Genomic DNA, 12703 nt, shown 5'->3' with positions numbered 1-12703 from the left:
GATAGATGTTGGGTGTTTGGGTCAGAGAGGTGTGTAAAGTGAGAATGTCCTGCAAAGTGGTTTTGGTGAAGAGAGAAGAGGTGATGAAAGCCTCAAGTAAGATGAAATGTAGCTAGGTGGTTGGAGTGGATGGCAATGCGGTTAGATTTCTAAAGAAATAGGGTATTGTGTTGGTGATTGGTTATTTAGGGTTTCAGTGTGTGTATGGATCTTGGTAAGGTACCTGAGGATTGGCAGAATGTATGTATAGTGCTACTGTATATAGGCAAAGGGAACAAAAGTGAATGTTTGAACTACAGAGGTATAAGTTTTCAAGTGTACCTTGTCAGTAGTATGGGAGAGTGGTGATTGAGAGGATGAAGGCATATACATAACATCAGAATGAGGAGGAACACTGTGGTTTTTGGCATAGTGTACCAAGTATACAGAACTCAACATTCTTACACGTATGTAATTCAGGCATTCACTTTTGTTCCTTTTGCCTTTATACAGTGAAGCTATACTGGCATTCTGCCGATACTCAGGCACCACATACATGTGTACATTGAAAATCTTAATGAACCAATCAGTAATACAGTTACTCCCCCCCTCTGGAGAAATTCAACTGCAATCCCGTCCATATTTATCCCCCCCCCCCCACACACACACACACACACACACACACACACACACACACACACACACACACATACTTGCCATTTCCCATGAGAGCTAGGTAGCAACAAGAACAGATTACTTAGGCTTAGAGGAGAAAATCCTGCACTTGGCTCCTCGCTCTGTCCCTTTTTTTGGAAAGTAATACAGAAATGTAGGATTTCCAGGCACCCGCTCCTGCCCCTCTTAGTCTCCTTCTACGACACAGAGGAAGTACTTGGGCAGTATTCTTTCTCACCAATCCCCAGGATATTATCCACCATTTCTCTTGGAAAAATAAAGACTGAAGGGGAGGATTTCCAGCCCCCACTCTCACCCCTTTCAGTATATATGTATTATATGAATAGATAAATAAATAAATAATTATTATTATTATTATTTATTTATTTCATTTATTTTGCTTTGTCGCTGTCTCCCGCGTTTGCGAGGTAGCGCAAGGAAACAGACGAAAGAAATGGCCCAACCCACCCCCATACACATGTATATACATACACGTCCTCACACGCAAATATACATACCTATACATCTCAATGTACACATATATATACACACACAGACACATACATATATATCAATGTGCACAATTCACACTGTCTGCCTTTATTCATTCCCATTGCCACCTCGCCACACATGGAATAACAACCCCCTCCCCCCTCATGTGTGCGAGGTAGCGCTAGGAAAAGACAACAAAGGCCCCATTCGTTCACACTCAGTCTCTAGCTGTCATGTAATAATGCACCGAAACCACAGCTCCCTTTCCACATCCAGGCCCCACAGAACTTTCCATGGTTTACCCCAGACACTTCACGTGCCCTGGTTCAATTCATTGACAGCACGTTGACCCCGGTATACCACATCATTCCAATTCACTCTATTCCTTGCATGCCTTTCACCCTCCTGCATGCTCAGGCCCAGATCACTCAAAATCTTTTTCACTCCATCTTTCCACCTCCAGTTTGGTCTCCCACTTCTCCTCATTCCCTCCACCTCTGACACATATATCCTCTTTGTCAATCTTTCCTCACTCATTCTCTCCATGTGACCAAACCATTTCAAAACACCCTCTTCTGCTCTCTCAACCACACTCTTTTTTATTACCACACATCTCTCTTACCCTTACATTACTTACTCGATCAAACCACCTCACACCACATATTATCCTCAAACATCTCATTTTCAGCACATCCACTCTCATACGCACCACTCTATCCATAGCCCATGCCTCTCAACCATACAACATTGTTGGAACCACTATTCCTTCAAACATACTCATTTTTGCTTTCCGAGATAATCTAAAATTAGATTTATTATAGATTTACGACAGAACTCCATTCTGGTATTCATATTCTAATGTAACTCACTCTTTTTGACCTATACTTATTTTGTTGATTGTCTGAATTCTGTACAGTACTAATAAAGGTGCATGTACCCAATAATTCGGAAAGTCAAAGACATAGAAAACTTAGAATAACAAATGAAAACATGTAGTGACATTGCAAAACTACCGCACTGTGAGCTCTCTCCTCCATCACTCTGAGCTCTGCCATCTCCTTTTACTTATTTGTGGCTAATAGTGTGGGCTACAAGTTCCAGTTATTGTGCATAGTGTTTCATTTTATGTAATGTGTGAGTTTTGTGTTTGCGAGAAACTAATGCAAATACTGTGCATAGGAACTGGAAAATAACTTCCCTTTTACTCCATAAAACTGAGTATTCATTGCATGGATTCACTTTTATAGCATTTTCTAGGCACACATCCCTCATGCAAAGCAAGGGAGAAATATATGTGTATCTAAAATAACTTTTTTTCAAATATTGAAAAACAAAACAATTCATACCAGTTTAGTGATGGGAAAGGGAAGAAAACAAGAAAGATGTTTTTCTTTTTTGATAATGTTCAACCCAGCCAGTTTAATGTTGTCATACCAACCATCTTCAAGAGCCAGCCCCCACACCTTTACAAGTGTGAAAAATCATATGATATAATTTTCACCCTTTCATTACAGTTATTTTGGCTCTGCATGCAATTATTGTAACAAAGGGAAAAAAGTCATATGATTCATGTAAGAGCTGAACTTTATGCATTTCATATGATGCATGGAGCAGTGAAGGGATTAATGAACTTGTATATACTCTTTGAACCTCAAAAATGTGTGAAAGCACATCTCATACTCCCGATGAAAGTGTTTTTGACGGGAGTATGGCACTGGACACTTGAAGAAGTTTGAGACCACTATTTAGCACTCATTACCCTTGTCTGATAGCTGATTACATGACTCAAACAGCTTATTATTATTATTATTATTATTATTATTATTATTATTATTATTATTATTATTATTGGGAGAATACAGATGACTGTAAACAAATAAATTTGTACAAAATACTTAACCATAAGCTCCTCCTCCTCCTCCCATATTTTCCTCTTTCTCCTCCTCTTCTGCCCTACCTTTTCCTTCCCCTTCCACATCCTCCTCCTCTTATTCCAGTGTCACTCTGGATTATTTGCTTCTCTGGAATCAATGATTTGTCCAGAATTGTAGTGCAGAAACCTTGTAATGTATTGCTCTTAAAATCAGGATAGGTATTCCTTTCCTGTGATAGGATGTTAAGGAGAAAGTCACTGCCAATTTATTATTTTTGTTCTCTTTCTCTTATAGGAAGGGTACCTCTTAACAAAGTCAGTGGACTGTTTTATATGTGATTTAGGTGGTAAGAAAAAGTGCTTAAGAATTTTCATTGTAGCTATATCTTTGATCTACAAAAACACCTATTTGAAACAGTGACTTTCTCGTGCCTATTAGTTAAGTAGAATCTTGACAGCAATTTATATAGAATTTGTCTTTACTAAGTATATTACCTATATGTGAAATGGTTCTGTGTGTAACAAATGTTATTGTGTTACAGACTTAAATTTGATAATGTTACTATGCAAAACCTGTAAGTTTTTCTCATCAGGGTGTCAGTGAAAGATTCACAGAAATATCAGTTTTAACCATTCGTTTCTGTGAATGTTGGATAAGGGAATCTTAAAGGCAAGTATTTGCTTTTTCTGTAAGTTTGAGGTGGGAGGTACAAAAGTACACTAAGACATGGATAAACCTGGTTATTGTAATTTCATGTAATGGAAAGAAAGGCATGGCAGCATAAGAATTGTAGAGGAATTACTATGCGATACTTATTGCAAAGAAAAGGGGACAATATGAAAATGGCAGCAAGAGACTGTTACAAGACTTCACACAGAATAGTTATGTATTTTCATAATTCTTATATATGCGATGTGTTAGGGCATACATAAGAAGAGATACTAGTGATGATTCAGAAGGGCTTACAGTCTTGAAAGTAATCCTGAAAATAATCTAGACATTATACTTGAATCCTAGCCTTATATGCAAAAAGGCTATGTTGTGATAAGAAATTTGTTGTGGTAGATAGGGTGTGTTGAAAATCAGCAAGTTTCTTCAAATATCCTAAAGCATTTTAAGTGTGCTACCATTTTGTTCTTGTATAATATCAGTGAGAAAAGTTAGCCAAACAGATCATATTTATTTTGATGACATAAGTAATAAATTTAAAACAGGGAAAGAGCCTATGCTGTATATACAGTATCTGATAATGTATGGTTATAGTTGATAGTGCAGGAATTTATTACATTAATTAGAAGAAATGAGAATGGGCAGATTTCACTGAGAATGAAAAGCATACATAAATTTTATTATAAACCATAGTGACTACTATGAAAATTGGGGACAATCACAGAAATGTTTTATCCTACATGCATATATAACCAGCATAAGCCAATTACCCAATTTATCAATCTTGTCTAGGGGAAAATGAACAGCTGGGTTGACTGTAGGCTGAGTACTGTAATTACCTATTTTTTTTACTGTGTGGAGAGAGAGTTTTACATTTGTGGGTACCCATCTCTTAAATAATCAGTACTGCCATACAACTTTTGAAAGTTTTTTATGTTGTCTTCAATTACCATCTCAGTAATTTTACTCCATTCATTCTGCATTATAATACTATAAAGTACTTTACATCTTTTTTGATAAGTTTCTTTTTTAATTTCATGTTATATCCTATGGTTGCTCTATTCCCACAATTCTTTTAGAACTGTTTGCTCTCCGCATCATTGATCTGCACCCAGGATTCAAACCCTGTCAAATCATAGTCAACAATACTAACATGGACAAAACAGAGTACATGTCAATTGACTGAACCAGGGCATGTGAAACGTCTTGGATAAGCCATGGAAAGGTCTGTGGAGCCTGGATGTGGATAGGGAGCTGTGGTTTTGGTGCATTACACATGAGAGCTAGAGACTGAGTGTGAACGAATGTGACCTTTTTTGTCCGTTTTCCTGGCGCTACCTCGCTGAAGCAGGGGGTAGAGAAGCTGTTTCCTGTGGGGTGGGGTAGTGCCAGGAATGGATGAAGGCAAGCAAGTATGAATATGAGCATATGTATATATGTATATACCTGTGTCTGTGTATATGTATGTATATGCTGATATATATATGTATGTATATGTGCATGTATGTGCATTTATGTATATATATATGTGCATATGAGTGGATGGGCCATTCTTCGTCTGTTTCCTGGCGCTGTCTTGCTGATGTGGGAAACAGTGATTAAATATAATAAATAGATATATATTTATACATAAACGACCACACACGCACATATACATACCTATACATTTCAACATATACATACACAGGCATATACATATATACACATGTATATATTCATACTTGCTGCCTTCATTCATTCCCGTTACCATCCCGCCACACATGAAATGGCACCCCCCTCCCCCCATGCGTGCGAGGTAGTGCTAGGAAAAGACAACAAACACCACATTCGTTCACACTCAGTCTCTAGCTGTCATGTGTAATGCACCAAAACCACAGCTCCCTTTCCATGCCAGGCCCCACACTTTCCATGGTTTACCCCAGACGCTTCACATGCCCTGGTTCAATGCACTGACAGCACGTCGACCCCAGTATACAACATCGTGCCAATTCACTCTATTCCTTGCACGCCTTTCACCCTCCTGCATATTCAGGCCCCGATCGTTCAAAATCTTTTTCACTCCATCCTTCCACCTCTAATTTCATCTCCCACTTCTCCTCATTCCCTCCCCCTCTGAATATATATCCTCTTTGTCAGCTAGAGACTGATTGTGTACGAATGTGGCCTTTGTTGTCTTTTCCTAGCGCTACCTCGCACGCATGGGGGAGGGGGGTGACAGGAATAGATGAAGTTAGCAAGTGTGGATGTGTACACGTGTACATATGTATATGTCTGTGTATGTATATATATATATCCCTGGGGATAGGGGAGCAAGAATACTTCCCACGTATTCCCTGCGTGTCGTAGAAGGCGACTAAAAGGGGAGGGAGCGGGGGGCTGGAAATCCTCCCCTCTCGTTTTTTTTTTTAATTTTCCAAAAGAAGGAACAGAGAATTGGGCCAGGTAAGGGTAGTCCCTCAAAGGCTCAGTCCTCTGTTCTTAACGCTACCTCGCTAATGTGGGAAATGGCGAATAGTTTGAAAGAAAAGAAAAAAGAAAATGTATATATATGTATACGTTAAAATGTATAGGTATGTATATGTACGTGTGTGGGCGTTTACGTATATACATGTGTGTGTGGGTCGGTTGGGCCATTCTTTCCTCTGTTTCCTTGCACTACCTTGCTAACACAGGAGACAGTGACTAAGTATAATAAAAATAAAAATATATATATTGTAGTTGCACATTGTTCCCACATGAGTGAGAGCACCAGAACTAGATGAAGAGAAGGCCTCAGTTGCTTACATCCTTTCTCTGGCTGTCATGTGTAATACACCGAAAACACAGCCCTTACTCACAATCAGGCCCCATAGACCATTCCCCAGCTGTTTTATATACCCTGGTTCAGTCTATTGACAGCACATCACTTCAGTTCACTCTGTGCCATATATGCCTTTCACCCTCTTGCATGTTCAGGCCTTGAACACTCAAACTTTTTTTCTCTCCATCCATCCATCCATCTACAGTTTGGTCTCCCCCTTCTTTTCTCCTCCGCTTATGATACATATATCCTCTTTGTCAACCTCCTCACTCATTCTCTTATGTGAATATTTATTTATTTATGTACTTGCCATTTCTCATGTTAACTAAGTAGCACAAGGAAAAGACAAAGAATTTGCTTAATTTGGTCACATCTCTCCTATCCACGTCCAGGCCCCACAGACTTTTCCATGTTTTTCCCCTGATTGCTTTATATGCCCTGTTTTAGCCCATGGATAGATAAACATATATTTATAAGAAATTGAGAAATAAGGATGGAATTACTTAAGAATAGTTAATAACAGGAAAAGAAATGTTTATGACTTGTGGATTGGAAAATATTGGTTGGTAGAATTAATAAGGGAATGTGGTTTGGTAGAGATATCCATGATGTGGAAGTAATTAGCTTATCCATGATGTGAAAGCAGTTAGCATAAGGATCTCAAGATAAGTGGGGCTGCAAAGATTTTAGAACAGTACAAATTATATTAATAAAGATGAATGAACATCATAAAAGCTGCAGAAAGGGCAAAGTGGAGCATAGGAATCACACTGTCTTTTGAAGTTTAGGCATGACATGTAAACAAAGTAATCAGGCTGCCAGAAACTTGAATTTCAGTTGAACAAGTTGCACTTAGGTGGTTTCTGCTGTGCGCACACACGCCCATATATAACTTTTATATACCCAAAAGTCACACATTTTCCTTCTAGCACTCATATCATGTTATATTTTACCTTCATTAGTATGTTCATTAGGAAATTTTCAAGCTTGTCAGTCAGTCAGAATATTTCCATGTGATTAGTGTTTCAAATGCTTCCTATTTATAAGTGGGATCACATGTTTTTTGGCTTGTGTGGAAAGTCTCCAATTTACTTTCGTCTCATCATTAACATTTATAGTAATGTTGTTGGGTGCTTAATGAATTTCCTCCAATTGTAATGAACCTACCATGTCGCTGGTTTTGGTGACAAGACAGATTTTAGTTTCATTGTTTTATCATGTAAGATTAAAGATAAGACTTCATTAAATGCTTACATTTAATTTTTTTCATTTTGATGTATTCAGTGATTAAATGTATCAGTGTTGTAAAGTATATGAGAGATCATGAATTTAGTTTGTATTTCATGTCAAGGTAGGAATTAATGAAATTTTTAGTTAGTGGTTTGTTTACCAAAGTAATCTGTTATGTTGATTGAAACATGATATCTATTGGGCAAGCTAATGTGATTGACATGAGAATATTAAAGTATTAAGTTACCTTGTGCCTCATTTTAATCCTGTTAGTTTTGGAAAAGCATTGCTTGAACTTTGACTTGTTAGTTGCCAAGTAATTCTCTTTGTATAATTATTGTTATGATAGAGTAAGATAAATGACAGACAATTGAATCTTAAAATGGACTCTCATGGTGTCACGGTTAGCATTCCTAACCATGACATACTCAAGGGCCGCCCAGGGTCTAGCACACTAGTTCGAATCCTGGTTATGGCAGTTGGTCCACAGTCAACCCAGCTGTTCATTCACCCCAAAAAGAAAAAAAAATATGTATCTCCTCCGGCAGCACTACAAAATGTACATCCTGCAGGTGTGCAAAGTAGTAAATACCTTTAAAGTCATTAAAACCAAGTTAATTTAGCCATTTTTAGGTGTTTTAATTTGCATCATGGTGTATTTTGCCTGAGAGTTGTATCAGTTTTAATGAAACTATCCAGATGAAGGATTCTAACATTAATTATATACTATATTCAGTGAATACTAGTATACTCACAGCAGTTTTTATATTTTCTGGTTTCTAGGACAATGAAAGACACATGAATACTGTGTGAATAATGGTTTAGAACTAATGTTAACCTAGTTTTTGTTATGTATCTTTTTAGTATTAATGAATTTAGTATTTACTGTAAATTATTTTTGGTATTAATGCTACTTAGTAGGTTTGTTCTAAACAGAACACTGATATGTATAAAGTCTACAAAAAATAAAACCCAAAAACAACAAGCACTGCACAGCTCTTCGAACGTACTTTTTCAGATACTTTATTTACAACCCCCTCACTCCTGTCCTTTCATTTGATTTCCAGTTATCATTCCAGTTATACCCACTTAGTTGGTTTATTGTGTCACTTTGAGCATCAGTTGTTCCCACTTAAGCCTATCACCTATGCACTTTCTCCACTACTCCCTTTACGATACTGTATCTTTGATACCTTCTCTCTCTATGTAAACCAGCCAAAGAAATAAAGCAAAATATTTTCTAACTATTTTTTAAGAATAAATTCATCTTTAGCTGTATAAACGAATAAGACACATCATTTTTCAATGCAGATATTACCAAATTTGCCTGCTTCCTAAATAAAAAGTCAAACTATTGCTTTACATAGTTGTTTTTATATTTTGGAAAGTTCAGAGAAGTTATACAGTGAAGTCAGTAAGGAAGTAACAAAAATATAAGTATGGTGTGCATAAAAATAAGACGTGTAAATATTAAGAACCTTAATAACAGAAGTAATGCTTGTGTGAGTTTCAGCAGCTTGACTTAGATTTCATTGCACTGCCACTACAAAAATGTATATGGGTTCTTATATCATTACCCCTGTATTTGTCTGTCCATCTGTTTGTCTTTGTGTCTATCTGTGGACATGCATGTTAACATGATAAAAACTATACTGAAAAGGAATCCCTGTGGAGGTGATGAATTGATCAGATTTAAGGGCTCATAGTTGCATTGATATGTGCAGTGATAAGGAATTTTTTTCCCCAAGTGCTACAACTGAAGTGTTAAAGGACTGGAAGTTGAGATTTGCAACACATTTATGGCAAAAAAAAAAAATCGCATACATTTTTTTAATAACATTAACTAACGTAAGTCCCACCTTGATATGTGGTGTTTGTAAGGACAACTGGATACAGTTCAAATCCATCAGGTGAAGTACACAACAAATGGCTGTAGAATCAAACCACTGGGTACAGCATAAAACCAGTGAGTATAGGACAGAACTGCTGGCTGCACAACAGAACCAGTGAGTGCAAGATGTACAGCAGAACCGGTGGCTGCAGAATAGAGCTAGTGAGAGCCAGATGTACAACAGAACTGCTGGCTGCAGGACAAAGCCAGTGAGTGCAAGTTGTACAACAGAACTGCTGGTTGCAGAACAAAATCTCAGGGTGCAGGAAAGCCACTGGGTGCAAGATAAAACCTTGGACTGCAGGACATAACCCATGACTACAGGAAAGAACCGCTGACTACAGAACAGAACCACTGGCTGCAGGACAGGGTAGTGCTGTTGTGCTAGGGAACGGAAGGTCGACTTTAAAGCTTGAGCTGGGCTGTGGGGCAAGCGGAGGGCCGGGGTCGCTGTGGAGGGAGTGGGAGGGATGGGTCACTGGTGAGGTAGGGGTCAGGCATAGGGGAAGAAGGAGAGGACAGAATGAGGGAAATAAAGGATACATAAATGCCCATGTGTCTAACATTACAAAGATGCATCTTGTTCGTATTATCTATCTATCTATCTATCTATCTATCTATCTATCTATATATATATATATATATATATATATATATATATATATATATATATATATATATATATATATATATATATGTAGCATTTATGGATCTGGAGAAGGCATATGATAGAGTTGATAGAGATGCTCTGTGGAAGGTATTAAGAATATATGGTGTGGGAGGCTAGTTGTTAGAAGCAGTGAAAAGTTTTTATCGAGGATGTAAGGCATGTGTACGTGTAGGAAGAGAGGAAAGTGATTGGTTCTCAGTGAATGTAGGTTTGCGGCAGGGGTGTGTGATGTCTCCATGGTTGTTTAATTTGTTTATGGATGGGGTTGTTAGGGAGGTAAATGCAAGAGTTTTGGAAAGAGGGGCAAGTATGAAGGCTGTTGAGGATGAGAGAGCTTGGGAAGTGAGTCAGTTGTTGTTCGCTGATGATACAACGCTGGTGGCTGATTCATGTGAGAAACTGCAGAAGCTGGTGACTGAGTTTGGTAAAGTGTGTGAAAGAAGAAAGTTAAGAGTAAATGTGAATAAGAGCAAGGTTATTAGGTACAGTAGGGTTGAGGGTCAAGTCAATCGGGAGGTAAGTTTGAATGGAGAAAAACTGGAGGAAGTAAAGTGTTTTAGATATCTGGGAGTGGATCTGGCAGCGGATGGAACCATGGAAGCGGAAGTGAATCATAGGGTGGGGGAGGGGGCGAAAATCCTGGGAGCCTTGAAGAATGTGTGGAAGTCGAGAACATTATCTCGGAAAGCAAAAATGGCTATGTTTGAAGGAATAGTGGTTCCAACAATGTTGTATGGTTGCGAGGCGTGGGCTATGGATAGAGTTGTGCGCAGGAGGATGGATGTGCTGGAAATGAGATGTTTGAGGACAATGTGTGGTGTGAGGTGGTTTGATCGAGTACGTAACGTAAGGGTAAGAGAGATGTGTGGAAATCAAAAGAGCGTGGTTGAGAGAGCAGAAGAGGGTGTTTTGAAATGGTTTGGGCACATGGAGAGAATGAGTGAGGAAAGATTGACCAAGAGGATATATGTGTCGGAGGTGGAGGGAACGAGAAGTGGGAGACCAAATTGGAGGTGGAAAGATGGAGTGAGGGAGATTTTGTGTGATCGGGGCCTGAACATGCAGGAGGGTGAAAGGAGGGCAAGGAATAGAGTGAATTGGATCGATGTGGTATACCGGGGTTGACGTGCTGTCAGTGGATTGAATCAGGGCATATGAGGCGTCTGGGGTAAACCATGGAAAGCTGTGTAGGTATGTATATTTGCGTGTGTGGACGTATGTATATATATGTTTATGGGGGTGGGTTGGGCCATTTCTTTCGTCTGTTTCCTTGCGCTACCTCGCAAACGCGGGAGACAGCGACAAAGAAAGAAAAATATATATATATTTCCATGTTAGTGAGGTAGCGCCAAGAGCTTAAGAAGAACAGCCTCGTTCGCTCCCATCCACTTTCTCCCTTTCATGTAAATTGCACTGAAACCAGAGCTCTGTCCACATTGAAGCCCTACAGACCTTTCCATGGTTTTCCCCTGACTGCTTCATATACACTGTCGCATATATATATATATATATATATTTTATTTTTTTATTATACTTTGTCGCTGTCTCCCGCGTTTGCGAGGATCTGGCAGCGGATGGAACCATGGAAGCGGGAGACAGCGACAAAGCAAAAAAAAAAAAAAAAAAAAAAAATATATATATATATATATATATATATATATATATTCAGGTGTTCAAAATTATTTCAAGACCACATGCATTATATTTATATACGGCAGGTGAAATGTACTGAGAATGTTTAGACAATTCTAATGTAATGGTGCTGAACACCAGCTTGAATCGAGGTGCTCGCATGTTTGTCAATCTAAGTTTACCTGGGAAAATAACAAGTGTTCAGTATTTACATGTTCATAAAAAGTAGTTTGGTAGCAACTGAAGAGTAACTTGATATGGACTTGAAGAAAATTATTTCGAAATGTTCAGTTTCTGTAGGTGTTGATTGGGTACTGTTGTTGGACGCTTTTTGACTGGGTTTGCCTTCCTGAGGAGATTTGCATAACTCTATTAATTTTAAAAAAGCGATAGAAATAGATATCAGCTTATGAAGTCATCACACAAGTTTACAAATATGAGTAACAATTTACTAGGCAAAGCATTCGCAACAGCACACAATATCGAATAATAACATCAATAGTTTCAATTTATCATATTTATGCTTTAAGAACATTTGTTACTCATGTAATTATGATAAAACTCAAGGAAAATCATATATCTATCTAAAATTATGTAGATTTATTGAAGTTCAATCAAATTTATGGGGACCCAGTGTCCATTTTGAATCCTGTGACAAGATTCTGGTGTATCGTTTATTGTTTCAGGAGAACACAACCTTATTATACTTTGTGATCACAACAAGCCTTAGGTGAATGAACATTGCAGACAGGAGGAGAAAGCCTGGGAAAGAAGAGAAAAGACGGTGGTGG

At 38.2% G+C, this 12703-nt stretch overlaps 1 protein-coding gene across 1 annotated transcript in view; it reads right to left on the bottom strand.

The window, feature by feature from the left end:
• Positions 1-12703, bottom strand: part of Arp6 (Actin-related protein 6) — a 106931-nt gene that overhangs the window by 58918 nt on the left and 35310 nt on the right. The window lies entirely within an intron of this gene.

The sequence above is a fragment of the Panulirus ornatus genome, chromosome 13, assembly GCF_036320965.1.
Source record: "Panulirus ornatus isolate Po-2019 chromosome 13, ASM3632096v1, whole genome shotgun sequence".
Classification (NCBI taxonomy): domain Eukaryota; kingdom Metazoa; phylum Arthropoda; class Malacostraca; order Decapoda; family Palinuridae; genus Panulirus; species Panulirus ornatus.
Note: the sequence above shows the minus strand (reverse complement) of the source record. Positions and strands in the feature narration are given on the sequence as shown.